This window comes from Pteropus vampyrus, unplaced genomic scaffold (genome assembly GCF_000151845.1).
Source record: "Pteropus vampyrus isolate Shadow unplaced genomic scaffold, Pvam_2.0 Scaffold3, whole genome shotgun sequence".
Classification (NCBI taxonomy): Eukaryota; Metazoa; Chordata; class Mammalia; order Chiroptera; family Pteropodidae; genus Pteropus; species Pteropus vampyrus.
The window spans coordinates 5,626,812-5,640,998 of NW_011888784.1; the positions used below are offsets into that span (position 1 = coordinate 5,626,812).

The 14,187-nt window shown below is 37.8% G+C and overlaps 1 protein-coding gene and 1 pseudogene across 1 annotated transcript in view; one reads left to right on the plus strand and one right to left on the minus strand.

Annotated features, from left to right (window-relative positions):
• Positions 1-12: 12 nt before the first annotated feature.
• The window catches only part of PIAS2 (protein inhibitor of activated STAT 2), a 69,988-nt gene continuing 55,813 nt past the window's right edge, over positions 13-14,187 (plus strand). Inside the window, exon 1 of the mRNA XM_023531317.1 lies at positions 13-343. The gene's annotated coding sequence lies outside the window, so the exon portion shown is untranslated. The remainder of the gene's footprint in view (positions 344-14,187) is intronic.
• Positions 5,553-8,175, minus strand: LOC111741292 (annotated as a pseudogene).

The window sequence follows — 14,187 nt, forward strand, 5'->3', positions numbered from 1 at the left end:
GGGGCCTCTCTCAGGAGAAGCTCATGGGGACTCAACTTTACCGTTATTAAAGGGCTGAGATGGGAAACAGGATGTGCTTTTCCACCTTCGCGAGGAGTGCGGCGTCTATGGCGACTCAGAAGTCCACATGCTTCTCACTTAGTGGGGAGACCGTTTAATGATACGTGAAGTTGCGTTTGGGAATTCTCTCTCCTGTATGGCTGATGCTACCGTTTTGTCAGATGTGTCACGAAAAAGGCCCCTTCCACCAGTGCTTCCTCAACGTATTGGAGAGAAGCGTGGTCTTTTGGGAACGTTGCCTTCAATAATCGGCCTTAATCCTTGATATTTTCTTAATGCTACGGTAAGAAATCCGCAAAGTCCGGGTTGTCATGAGGTTTGCTTGTGAACTTGTCTTAAGTAAAAACGTTTTTCATCCTAGCCTTAGAACAAGGTCACAACTTTATTGTTGATACCTTTGTATAGTAGAGATTTGAAAAGGGGTGTGCTGGGGGGTCGAACGTAAAGGATATTTTTCTCCGGGTTGTTAATCTTCAGAGTCCTCAACGAAACAAAACTGTGATAAACGAGCCGGATTTGTTTTTTATGGCTCAGTGAATTACTGGCGACATAACTGGAATACTTAAGAACGGAAACCCTGATTTTAAAAACAAAGTAGAGATGAATGTGAACTTGGAATTAAGTTACTGAAAACCTTTTGCATAACATAGACGTATGGTGTTAGGGTTACTTTTTTGAATAAGAAGGAAAAGGAATACGGTAAAAGATTCAGTTTTGTATGTTTATTATTATTTTTTTGATGAGGGATGTTGGGGAAGGATGCTGGCTGGTTACCTGGCTGGTACCGTGGACATCAGCAAAAGAATGTATTGGCGATTCTGATAAAGGGAGGTTGTTGTAGTCTACATAATGCCTGCCTTTTTCCCTTTGCTGTTTGAAAAAGAATCGTGTGATTGCCAGTAAAGAGAAAAATATATTAATGAATTAATGCCCTGTACTCTTTTATACAGAGAACCATGATGGTAGGTAAAAAGTGTTCATAATGATAAAAGTATAAGGATTTTGGTGTTTCATAGCCCCAGCTGCAGAGCTTTTAACACCTGTGGAGCTTTGAAGTAACCAGGCCTGAGCCTCACCTGTGTAAATTCATGCATTAGGTTTGGATGGGTTGAGAAGACTGAAGTTTGAAGTTAAAATTTTTTCTTTTACCTGCAGTATTGCCTTAATTTTTGTGTAATAACAGATGTATACAACTTTTTCTCTTCTAAGATATTTTGTTGATGAAAACTTTTCCAAGTCTTGTATTACACTTTTACAAATATTGTTAGTCAAAGCATAATAAAAAGCAGAGAATTCATTTTCTGGTGTAGGGCTGAAAGGGTGGTCAATGCTTACATTAGAGTGGAATCAGGACTGCAAAATGGTTGGAAACCAAAGAAGCTTTTCTCTCTGCCTCTCCCCCCTCCCCCTTTCCCCTTTTCCCCTCTCCCAGTTTGTTTTGTGAGTCAGCTTCATCATCTCTTTCTGTAAATCAGTTGTCTTTGCTTCTCCCTGCACTTGATAGAAGATGGCCCCTTCCCTACAGTTCACATTAGATGACTAATAGACTAACTGGGGAGAATTTTCAGAGTAGGGGAGGGTTTGGGCTGTGCAGATGCTGAAAGAATTATTCACTGCAGTCTTTAGCTGCTCAGTGGCATCTTCTCCATTTAAAGATGAATTGTGTCTCCCCCACTCCCTCCTGCATTGCAAGGAGTGATGATGATAATAATAATGGTAGATATCCATTATAATATATAGTGCTTATTACATGCCTGGCTCTGGTCCAAGCACTTCACATACATACTTATTAAATTTTCTCAATTCTATGAAGAAATTGAGGCACAGAGAGATTAAATAACCTGACCTGGGTCACCCAGCTCTAGACTGGAAGATGGGATTTTTTTAACCTCAGATGTCTAGCTTTAGAGTCGGTGCTCTGAGCTTTACTATACTGTTCTGTTCAGTTTCCTTTGAGTCCACTCCCAGCTATCCTCATGGACTAAATTGAATGATAAATAACCAATACCCTTTTTTTTGTGACTGTCCGTGTAAGAATGTTCAGGCCTATAGAAAATTTTTGAGTTTATTAGAGTTTATTTGAGCCGCACTGAGGAGGACATGCTTAGAAGCAAGATCTTAAAAGTGCTCTGGAGATTGGCAGTTTTGCAGTTCTTTTTATCTATTTGGAATAAAAGGAGGGAATGCAAGGAAGATACCATGAAATCCATTGGTGGTAGATTAGGGAGTAGAGAGAGCAAGGCCAGGAGATCCCTGTGATTAGATAAAAAGTAAAATGGAAAGATATACTTCTTTTACATTGGGAGTACAAGATGGTTTGTATTTAACATTTATAGTAAATAGAGATGGTATACAGGCAACAAGGATTATGTGCTTTCTTGAGAGTGGTTACCAGAGGGGTCTGGAAAAGAGAATTACTCTGGCATTTCAAAGATGTGTTAACCTAGATTAGAAAGAACAATGGACAGGGCTTGCTTAAGGCAAAGATAAACCTTTTACTAAGAAAGTTATAGGCCTGGGCCTGACTATCCACCATGACCTGCTCTGGGAGGAATTTATGATCAGATCACCCTGTGAGGTTACTTTGGTCACTGAGCTTGCCAGATTTGTTACATAGCCCCTTTTTCCTTCACAAGACGTACAATATTGGAGGGAAAACAGGACAACTGACTAAACAATGTAATTAGAAAATAAAAAGAGGATGGAACATCTAGGACATTATAAATGGTCTCTGCTTCAGAATGTACTTAACGGTTGGAGTAATAGTAAAGTTAAGTTAAAGCACGAGGAGAATCACAGGGATTAGTTTGTTAGCTAACTTCTTGGCCATAGAGGAAGTAGCTGACCTGATGTCACATATTTGGCTATTGATAGTCTGCTGAAAGAATTTCCATTATCTTGGTCCATTATCATCAAAGCTACTCCCTAGGGGCCTGTATAAGCAGAGCAGGTCACTTCTGGCTGGTGCTGCCATCTCTTGTACTGGAGATCAGTAATTTGGGGAAAGATCATTCTCATTGTACTTTAGTGACTCTTGTACCTTGTAGGTTTTTTGGGGAGAGGGGGCAGGGGAGGAGGTTATTTGAAGAGACAGCTATAGAACCTTAAGAGGCTGCTTGACAATTTCAGTTTTTGAGACTGCTATGTGAACCAGTACCAGAGATCTTGTCTGGTCATAGCAGAATGTAGCAGCCCTATACTTTCCTTCTTTCAGTTCAAGTGACCAGCAGAATACCACCATACCTTTCTTTCTGGGAGAGAGGGTCTGATTGGCTGAGCTTAGGTGAGGGTTCTCTTCTGTTCTAATCATCTGTAGTCAGAAGGTTAGAGTCATATCATACAAACTTGACTCATAAGATCATTTTGGTGGGTCGAGGGTAAGGAAGAGGCAAGTTTTCTGTGAAAGGAAATTGTGGTCTGAACAGTTAAAGATTATAATCATCTTGTATTAGAAGATTCCAGGGTACTCAAGAAGAAATTATTCAATTTACCAATTGCTTATTTGCAGCACTTACATTGTTAGGAGTTTGCAAATTAACTAGTTGGAAATTAATTATTTGTGAATTGAGATAAGTGTACAAGAGCTGATGGCCTGGTCCTCTGTCACCCCCATTCTGCTTTCTCCCCCCAAAATAGTCTCTAGTGGATCCAAGCACAGTAGTGGAGGAGAGACAGAATAGTTGGGGTTCTGAAGTCCCTCCTGTCTTCAGTTAGACAAGGATGCATAATTCCCCGCTGTTGTAGTCCTTCAGCAGTCCTTAAAAAGGCCCCTGCTGCAATTTAACCTGGCTAATCCACTCCCCCTATTTCTCTCCACTCAAATGTAGAGGTGGAGGGGGCTCTATTGTTGTAAGATTGTTTTTTTTAAAGGATCTCTTCTGTATTCCTCATTCCCTTTTTGTGCATTGAGAGTTTCTGTGTGTATCAGAAAACGAGAGTGAATGTGTGTGCAAATGTCTGAGTTTGTATTTGGGCTCACTAGCCAGTGAGTATAACTTTCTTAATAGATACTGGTAAACCAGATACAGAAGATCTTTTATACTAAGAAGCTTAAGTAATTTTATAACAGAAGATTTTTTGTCTAGAAGGCTTGAGTGTTTGGTTCCTGATACCTGGCAAGACCTGCCATCCTGGTAGCTTCAGGGGCTGTCGGGTTGCAGAAGGAGAAAGGAAAGTTAATGGGAGATTTGAGTTAGAGGTCCTCATCCCACATATCCTCCAACTATTGGGCAAAATAATAAATAGTCTAATAGATATGATAGATGTAACAGAATCTACCATGTGATTCAAAGCTATTAGTGGAGTTAAAAGATAAACCAAGGCATATTACAATTTTAGGAATTTGAACAAAAATAGATTTGAATCAGCACCAAACCAGAAGTGGTTAGGAGACTGTGTTGATGGGAGCTGGGGAAAAACTTAGAGAAAAGGCAGAAGCAAATTAAGGAAATTATTGAGTGGCTATAGCTTACACCCTAGCTGGCTGTTTATAGGCTGAGATTTGGGTTTGCATACATAGAGGCGCCACAGCCTTAGAGTCACCTAAGTCTAATGGCCTCGTTTAATTAACGATTCCTCCCTTTTGATTGTCATGTCATACGTGAGAGATTGACCAGAAATTTGGTGTTAGTGCCACCCTCACTCACCATCAGAGTTAAATTGCTTTTGTTTCATTGTGAAACTTATAGGTTATGATGTCAGATCCATGGAAGAATTGCTTTTGCTGTTTATCTTGGTAGTCTTGATTCTGAGTATTGAGGAGAATCAGATATAATAGTCCCTTTCAGCTAGGTTCAGGGGCATTCTTAGGTGTCATTACCAGAAGACCTCTCCAGATTCTAAGTTGTGGAAAGTTTGACCATCTGTTGGAGATTCACAGAAAGCTTCCTTTACCTGGTGGAAAGCCACTTTGATGTAATGCATTAAAGCCTTAAAATATCGAGTCATATTGAGTACAGGAGACATACGTGATTCTGTCATCAAAGACATAGGTCTTCTTATTACTCTTTCGTAAGGCATTAATTTATGCTTTTCTACAGGCGTTGATCTAATTGCCATCAAAACTAACAGTAGAATTTTTGTCCAGGGCAATCCAGTTGATTCTGTTAATTTAGCTAATTTTAGTTTTAAGTTACCATTAGTCTGTTCAACTTTACCAGGTGACTGAAGACAGTAAGGACAATGGTAATGCCATTGTGTCAGCAGTGCCTTATTTAATTGTTTATTTGTCCAGTGAAATGAGTTCCCCATCACTGGAGATTTCTCTGGGTATACTCCATAAAAGAAATATGTTTTCTAAAGGCTTCTTAGTCACTGTTGTGGCATCAGTTTTTCTGCATGGAAAGGCTTCAGTCCATCCTGAGAACATACAAACAATTGCAAGAACATATTGATAACCCATGGTGGGAGGCAAGTGAATTAAATTTATTTGTAGGTGTTCAAATGGCCTAGTAGGTGGTGGGAATGTTCATCTAATACCTTAATGGCCTTCCCAGAGTTATGGGCTTGACAAAACCAGACACTGGTCATAAACCAATTTTGCAACCTTGGAGCAATCATCCTACCAATACTTTTTCATAATTTGGATCATTGTATATCTGTGCCACGGTGAATGTAGAGCTTTTAGTAATGTCAGTTTTAAGAACGCAGGAGGAATCAGGTGGCTGTCAGGGCCCTCAGTGAGTCCTTGTTTAATATTAAATTTGCACCCTTGTTGTCTCAACATTGTTACTCCAGCTTGGGTGCCTGATTTTGTCTTTTGTATAAATTATCATAAATAATTTAGTTAGAATCAATCTTATAGAGTTCATTCAGGTTGCATATTGAATAATTTTAGTTCTAGCTGATGTAGCATGGAAGTCTGCTAGAGCATTTCCCTAATACCCAGGTTCTGTTTTTCTGTTATGAACTTCAGTTTTAACAATAATTTGGGGTCCATTTTTGATTTATGAGTTCCAGTAGAAGTGAGGAACCTTCTCTGTTTCTATAACATACTAAAATCATGGACCACCCCAGAGGCATATTTGCTATCAGTATAAATGTTTACTGATTTTCCTTTGAATAGCTGACAAGCCTGAGGGCATGTAGTTCTACTTGTTGAGCATACTGAAAATGGGGAAGGGTTCCCCTTTCCAGTAGTTCATATTGACTCGTTACAGAACATCCTGCTTGATATTTCCCTTCTGCGTTCTTAGCATAGGATCCATCGACAAAGAGTATTAAATCTGAGCTTTCTAATGGTATGTATTGTAAGTCAGTGTGAGGGCTTAATAACCTTTACACCACGTCTACATAGTTATGGCGATCTGTGTCATTGTTAGGCAAGGATTGCAGGATTGAGCAATTTGCAGCTCTTAAGATGGAATTTAGAAGGTGGAAGGAGAAGGTTTTCATAAAGCGTTAGTCTTCTTGCTGAAAAATGTTGTCTGATCAGAGCTTAATAGCCTCAATAGTATGAGGTACTTGTAAGTCATATCTTAATACCCATTCAGCTGAAGCTTCTCAGTTTAGCTGCTGTGGCTACTGCTTCAAAGCAATTTGGGTATACTCAGGCTACGGGGTCTAATTGTAGGCTATAGTAAGTAATAGGTCTGGTATTTCTCCATGCTCTTGTGTTAGAACTCCTTGTGCCTGGTTATCACGCGTGTGGACAAATAAGGTGGAAAGTTTAGTATAATTTGGGAGTCTTAGGGCTAGAGTTTGTTGTGAGGCTGATTTTAGTTTGTAAAAGGTTTGCTCATGATTATCTTCCCAGGGTAAGGGCTCTGAAATTTAGTTCCTTGTAAGCTCATACAAGAGAGTTGTGATCAGAGAAAAATTTGGAACCCAAGATCTATAGTCCTCGGCAAATCTGGAGAAACTCCTTAATTGTAATTTAGTTGTAGGTCTAGGGACATTTTGGATAGTGTTTATTCTTTTAGGTGAGAGGGAAATGCCTTCTGCAGTCAAATCATGTCCTACGTAGTGAACCTTCTCTTTTGAGAATTGGAGTTTTCCCTTGGAGTCCTTATGGTCTTTACAAACTAATTGCTATTATCGATTTGATAAATTGAATATATTTTGAATCCTCCCTTGTAGGGGATCATAGCAGTAAATCGTCTACATATTAAATGAGTGTAGAGTTTTTAGGGAACTGTAAAGTTTGCCAAGTCTTGATATAAACCTGTGACAATTAGGATGGGGCTTCAACGTACCCTGTGGCATTACAGTCCAGGTATATTGTTAGTTTCCCTAAGTGAAGGTAAATAAATATTGATTCTCCTTGTCAACTGGGATACTAAAGAAAGCAAAGATCCACCATTGAGAACCATTTTGAGTCTATAGATACATTAGATAACAACGTATTTGATTTGGAACTACAGGGAACGGTGGTATCACAGTTATTAATTGCAGGCAGACCTTGGACAAATCTCCAACTCTGTCCATATGGTTTTTTAATGGGTAAGATTGGATGTCATAGGGACTAGTGATATAAGTCTTTACTTAAGTCTTCTACAATTGGTAAGAGCCCTAGGGTAGCTTCTGGTTTTAGTGGATATTGAGGGGATTTAGGCAGGGGTTTAGAGTGACCTATTTGGATTTTTATGGGTTCGGAGCTCTTAATTTTGCCTTTGTGCATTGAAGAAGCCTATAGGCACTCTGTCACTTCTGAGAGATCAGGGCTTTCTTACTTTCTCAAGTTCATCAATTCCTGCTTGCAGAGGAACAGAGCAGCTCAGTTCAGGAGGGTGAGGGAATTCTAAGATCATTTCTCCTTCTGAGTTAAATTTTATTTTTTTACAAAAGTTTATTCTTACATGTACAACAGCCTCCAGAAGAACTTCATTCTAGCTCTAGGTGGCAAAAGATGTTATGGCAGGAAATTCAGATGTTAAAACAGGAATGGAATTAGGTATCACCATTGCCGCAGGCATAAGGAACTGCTCACTTTTTGCCAGATTTCTTAATTCCACCTGTGGTCAGGGGGCCCTTCGCTGTGGCCTTTACTTTTAACTCCCCGAGTTTCTTCTGCTCCTCTTTCAGATTCTTCATGAACATTTTATCTTCCTCATCCATCTCCTTGGCCTGCTTCTTGAGCTGTGTCAGGGACTTCTTGCCACCTTCGCCCTGAGTTAAATTTTATAGGACTCCTCAATTTTAGAAAACAAGTCTTGTCCTAACAGGTTGACTGGGCAGTGTCACATAGAAAATACGGTTTCCCGAAAATGGTTTAGACATAGGTACTGGTACCTTTGAATTTGGTTAGAAACCCCCACTACAGAAATATTCTGTTTCTAGGGATTTGCTACTTTATGAAAGTAGATAAAGTGGCTCTGGTATCCATCAATACTGTACAGGATTCTCTATTAATTTTTGTCTTAGTTTCCCTTTGCTCATTTAGAGGTATCATGGGGAGCAGTTTACTGAAGGATCCCTTGGAGCCCCATCAGTGATTATTATTATTTTGGTAATCAATTTTTTAAAGAAGTTCCCCAGTGGAAAAACAGTTTGGATTAATCAGTGGAGGTCTATTCAACAGTGAATTCAGTAGGAGGTTATTTCCTTTTCCAGTGCCCTGGTTGTTTACAAGAAAGGCAGGCATTTTGGGGCACAGTGTTCCTGAGTGGAGGACCCCTAGATTCTGGCTTGAAATGTGTACGTGGAGGTCCTCTCAACCCATGGACTGAGGGACCATACGTTTATTGGCTTCTTTAGTTTTATCTTCCTACAAGGTTTTTTCAAAATGAATTAACAGCTAGGGTTGTTAATTCAGCAAGAGGGGTGGTTTCCCTGCCCAACTTTTGTCTCTTTATTTATTTAGCTGGAACTGGAGTCTACTAATGAATAAGGAAATCAAGGCATTTTTTTTTTTTTTTTGCCTCTTTAATAAAGTAAGCCCAGAATGTTTCACAGAAAGGGTTTCCAGTCTTGTTTTATAGTCTAAGATTGATTCATCTTTGTTTGCAAGATTGAATGATAACCAGTCAGCCTTTTGCAGAAATACCTTATCTATACTAGAGGTCTTGGGCTATTTTTCTAGTATGTTTTAGGCCACCCCTGGCAGAGTGATTAGTTATGTGGGTCTTTAATACCACTCAGGATCTTCCCATGTAGCTTCAGCCATCCATATTCAGGTGTCACCAGGTCCTAATGTCATATGAATAAATTGGTAGAAACCTGAGAGTTCCAGATTGTAAGCTCCAATTAGAATTCTAAGTTCCTCATAAAATTTTTGAGGATTTTCTTTAGGATTTGAAAAAATCTTTGGTGATGGCCCTAAGTTCAGCCTTTGACCACGGAGAAAAGATGATTGCATTTGGTGTTACAAGCTCAGTGGAGGGCCTCACTTTAAAAGGCATTTGTTTAACCTCTTTAGCTCATCTTCAGAGTGAAAAGGCAGTTGAGTAAAGGGATTATTAGTAGTTTTAGAATATTTAGGGAGAGGAGAGTGAAGGGAAGGTACAGTCTGAACAGTCAGGTTTAAGTTAGTGTATATTTTTAGATTCACTATCAGCTTGTTGCTTAAATTTTTCATTAGCCTTTTGTAAAGAATCTTTTAAAGATGAAATTTTTGATTCATTTAGTTTCTTATAAGCTTTTGTATGCCAATACAAAAGATACATATTGTTTTGGGGAAATTCAGGATCTGTTTGGATGTGTGAGTGTGTGTGTTTTCTGTTTTTTTTTTTTTTTTTTTTTTTTAAGAAAAACTCACAAATGGATAAACTTATTTAGGTTCCTGACTGTGGCCACTGTAATTTAAGATTATTTTTGATAAGATTAACCCATGGGTTCAGAAAAACACAGATTCTGAGCTCATAATTTTTATATGTATAGTTAGCCGGGGGTCCCACATGGGGAAGTACCAGATTGTGCGGATTCAGAGAAACCCGTTTCTCCCTGTACCGCCCCTAGTACGTGAGGCCTTGTACTGACTGTATCCAGTCTGGTTTCCTTTAAGTCTGCCATCCACAGACCCTGTCATGAGAAAGAAATGCTCAAATTTGAAGAGCTCTTTAAAACCAAAACTGTGAAGCTCAGATTTAAGAGAGACTTACCTGCGACCTCCAGATGCAGCAGGAAAGCAATGAGTGCGGTGGACTCAGTGGGTACCTTCCCCTGGTTGCTTGTTGGGAGTCTCCTTTGGATTCTGCATCTGACACCAGAACTATTAAAAGGTGAACTGAGACATGTTAAAATTTTAGGAATTTATTTAAGCAAAACTGATCTGAATTGCAAAACCTGAGTGGTTAGAGGCACTCTGTTGATAGGAGCTGGGGAAAAACTTTTATAGAGAAAAGGTGAAAGCAAAGTATGGAAATTATTGACTGGCTGTAGCCTAAACCCTAGTCGGCTGTTTGTGATTGTTGTCTTTAGGTTTTGCTTTCATAACCTGGAGGTATTTACAGGCTTAGATTTTGGTTTACTTGCACTAGTGCTGTGGCATTAGAACTCCCCCCAATCTGGTGGGCTCCTCGTTTAATTAATTTATCAGTAGATACTGGTAAACCAGACACAGAAGATCTTTTATACCAAGAGGCTTAAGTAATTTTATAGCAGAAGATTTTTTGTCTAGAAGGGTTGAGTGTTTGGTTCCTTAGACCTAACAGGACTTGCCATCCTGGTAGCTTCAGGTGCTGTTGGGTTGCAGGGGGAGAAAGGGAAGTTCAAGGGGAAATTGAGGTTAGAGGTCCTCGTTCCTCCTACTCCCCAACTATCGGGCAAAGAAATAGTCTAATAGTTGTGATAGATGTGACAGAATCCACCATGTGATTCAAAGCTATTAATGGACACAACTAAAATTTCTAGGAGGACTTCACTTGAGGTCATGTCTATGAAAGCACATTCAAAGCTACAGTTGACTCTTGAACACACTGGGGCTAGGGGCAGTGACCCCTGCACAGTTGGATATCCGCATATATCTTCTGACTCTTCAGTTGGCTCTTCATATACACGTATTCAACCAACTACGTATTGAAACAGCATTTTCGATCCTTGGTTGGGAAACTGCAGTTGGGAATGTGAAAATACAGTTTTTAATCTGCAGTTGGTTGAATCCACAAATGTGAAACACACGGATTGAAAGGCCAATTGTATTTATTGAAAAAAAAAATTCGTGTATAAGTGGACCTGCACAGTTCAAACTTGTGTTATTTGTATTTTACATTCTTTATATAGTCTAGATACAAGTTCAAGGGTCATTTGTATTTAAATTAAAATGAAATAGATAATTCCTGATAGTTATTAAACAAAATATTTTTACCTGTAGTAGATACTTTGCATTTATTTGCTCCTTCATTAGGTCTGCACCGTCCCTCTGGTAAACACAAGTATCTTTTCTGACAAAGCCGACATTTTTCTAAGTATAGCATTCTCCAGATGTTTCTCTTTTCTCAGCATTTTTGCCTTTGTTTTCTGGATTGGATCTTAGCTAGTCTTTTCATATTTTTTAGTTGAGATATTCACATACCATAACATTTAGCCTTTTAAAATGTTCAATTCAGTGCTTTTGATCAGTTCACAAAGTTGTGCAGCCATCACCACCATATAACTTCAGAACATTTTCATCATCCCCAAAGAAACCATATACTCATTAGCAGTCACTCTCTATACTCTCTTACCCCCAGCCCTTAGCATTCACTAATCTATTTCCTGTCTATAGATTTGCCTGTTTTGGACATTTCACAGAAATATACATGTGGCTTTTTGTGTTTGGCTTCTTTCATTTAACATAGCCTTTTCAAGGTTCATTCATGTAGTAGCGTGTATCACTACTTTATTCCTTTTTATGGCTGAATAATATTCCATTGTATGGAATGTACCACATTTTGTTTATCCATTCATGAATTTACATACATTAGGTTGTTAGAGGAGTAGGGATATTCATTAGGTTGTTAGACTAGTAGGGATATTCATCTACAAGTAAGTTTTGTGTGGACATATATTTTCAATTCTCTTGAATGTTTACCTTAGAGTGGAATTCCTGGGTCATGTGGCAACTCTATGTTTAAGTTTTTGAGGAACTATTATACTGTTTTCCAAAACTGCTACACCATTTTACATTCTCAGCAGCAATGTATAAGGATTCTAATTTCTCTACTTCCTCTCTCATGGGTGTGAAGTAGTATCTCATTGGGGTTTTGATTTGTATTTCCATGATGACTAATGATGTGGAGCATCTTTTCATGTGCTTATTGGCTATTTGTATATCTGTTTCGGAGACATGTCATTTCAGAACTTTTGCCCATTTTTTAATTGGGTTGTTTTTTAAGTTTACATTCTTTATGTAGTCTAGATACAAGTTCTTCATCAGATGTTATTGCAAATATTTTCTTCCTTTTTGTGGACTGTCTTTTCACTTTCTCGATAGTGTACTTTGAAGCATAAAAGTTTTTAATTTTGATAAAGTTTATCTACTTTTTTGTTGTTTGTGCTTTTGATGTCAAATCTAAGAAACCATTGTCTAGTCAGTGTCATAAAGTTTTATGCCTCTTCATCTAAGAGTTTATAGTTTTAGCTTTTACATTTAGGTCATTTGCTCCATTTTGAGTTAATTTTTGTTTATGGTGTGGGATAAGGATTCAGCTTCTTTTGCATGTAGATATTCAGTTTTCCTAGCACTATTTTTTAAAAGGCAATTCTTTCCCCATTGAGTTGTCTTGACAAATAGTGTTTTTATTCAGATAAGTAAAACTGTTAACGTGGAATCATTTGTTATCATAGTTTAAACTGTTTTCTATGAATGTTCATTTTGAACCCCCTTAGTAATGTGGCCTTTTTCCTAGACTTTTTGGGAAAATGGTTTGAAACAAATAAGTTTCTTTTGCCTTTGAAGAGAACAATGTAAACTTAACAAAAACACTCAGAGCTGTCCATTTGCCTATTCATATAGGTCAGTAAAAGCAGATCTTGACTATGTCACAAAATGTATATTTTTTTGACATTAGCATGGATATTGAATTTACGACATTGAAAAAGTTATTTTAATTTTTCCCTAATATGGAAAATGGATAAATGGATTTAGTAACATTTTTCATCCTCCTATTTCCATTCCTCATCTTTTTTTTTTCCAAATGAAAGCAATACTTTTGTAGACAGTGCAGAAAAATTCCAAAAGAAAAGTCCTTTCCCACTAAGTCCCACTCCTGATGTAACTGCCTTAAACTGTTATTTAAAAAAAAAATTTAGGTTACTTTCAAAACTCAAAAATACCACATATATATATTTATTTTTCTTTCAGCCTTAAACAGTATTTGTTGCTTGACTTTCTAGTAGTTAAGAAATTTAGGTCAGTATGTTTTCCCACTTTGTTTCTAATTCTGTTATATTTTTGTTCCTATTCTGCTGTCGATTATTTTTAACTTTTTGTAATAGGTAAATTTCTGTTTCTTGATATATCAGTTTTAGACATTATTTCTTCAGTTCCCCGTCTTTCCCAGAAGAATTTAACACCCATTCATTTCCCTTTGTTTCTCCTACCTCCACACTTCCTCTCCTTCTAGCCTTTATTTTCTGTTACATTGTTAAGATTTATAACATTTATATTATAGTTTATAAGTCTTCTAAACTTTTCTGTGCTTGTACAGGAGATTCTAAAAATTGAGTATTAGTACCCAGGCTTTGTAATATGTATGCTGATCTATGTGTTAGTCACAGTAGAACCAAGTAGTGTCCAACTAGAGAGGAACTTATGTCATTAAACCTATGCTCCTTAAAGGAGAAATACAACTAAGTCCTGCTTTGAGTGAGGAGAGCTCATGGATATGATTTTTTAAATTTCATATTTCAATGTGTTCTCATGTTGTAACTATTCAGTTTTTTTTGAAGATAGGCTTTCTGGAGCGCTCAGTCTTCCTATTCTAATTTGGGCAACTTGCTTTCTTGGTGCGCTTATATACCTGTCGTCTGGGATTACTTTCCATTGCACTCCTGTGTTAGGTCTTGTTATTTGGAGCCCGTGTCTTTTTTTTTTTTTTTTTCAATTTTTTTTTTTTACCGGAATATAATCATAAGTAGTTGTTTTAGCAAGGATAGGCTGGTGATAAACTTTCTCATTTCTTGAATGTTTGAAAATGGTTTGCCTTTGTTTCTGATTGAAAATTTAGATATAGAATTTTATGTTGGTAATACATTTTTTTCTTTCTGAAC